Below are 510 nucleotides of genomic sequence, written 5' to 3'. Positions count from 1 at the left end.
ATAAAGTAAAATTGCATGAAAGGGGTCAATCTTCCTTCAAGTCTGAACAGGAGTATATATATATATATATATATATATATATATATATATATATTATATACATATATTAAGGATATATTATATATTTATACAATATCCATACATACATATTTATATATATGTATATATACACACACATACATATATATACATATAATATATATAATACATATATATAATATATATATATATATATATATATATATATATATATATATATTATATAAATATAAATGTATCATATATATACTATATGTATATATATATATATATATATATATATATATATATATATATATATTGTATATGGATATGGGGTCCCTCCGAGCAAGCCTCTATGCAGCATTCCTTCCCACCCCCAGCACATCTTGGCAGTTCTGATCGATTTGCTTCAGCCAAGGTTTCTGTGACCTTCCCCTTGGTCTTCTCCAGCCTGGGTCAACCCTCTCGGAGATGATCCTATGAGCCGGA

The sequence above is a fragment of the Penaeus chinensis genome, chromosome 12 (assembly GCF_019202785.1).
Source record: "Penaeus chinensis breed Huanghai No. 1 chromosome 12, ASM1920278v2, whole genome shotgun sequence".
NCBI lineage: Eukaryota > Metazoa > Arthropoda > Malacostraca > Decapoda > Penaeidae > Penaeus > Penaeus chinensis.
Note: the sequence above shows the minus strand (reverse complement) of the source record.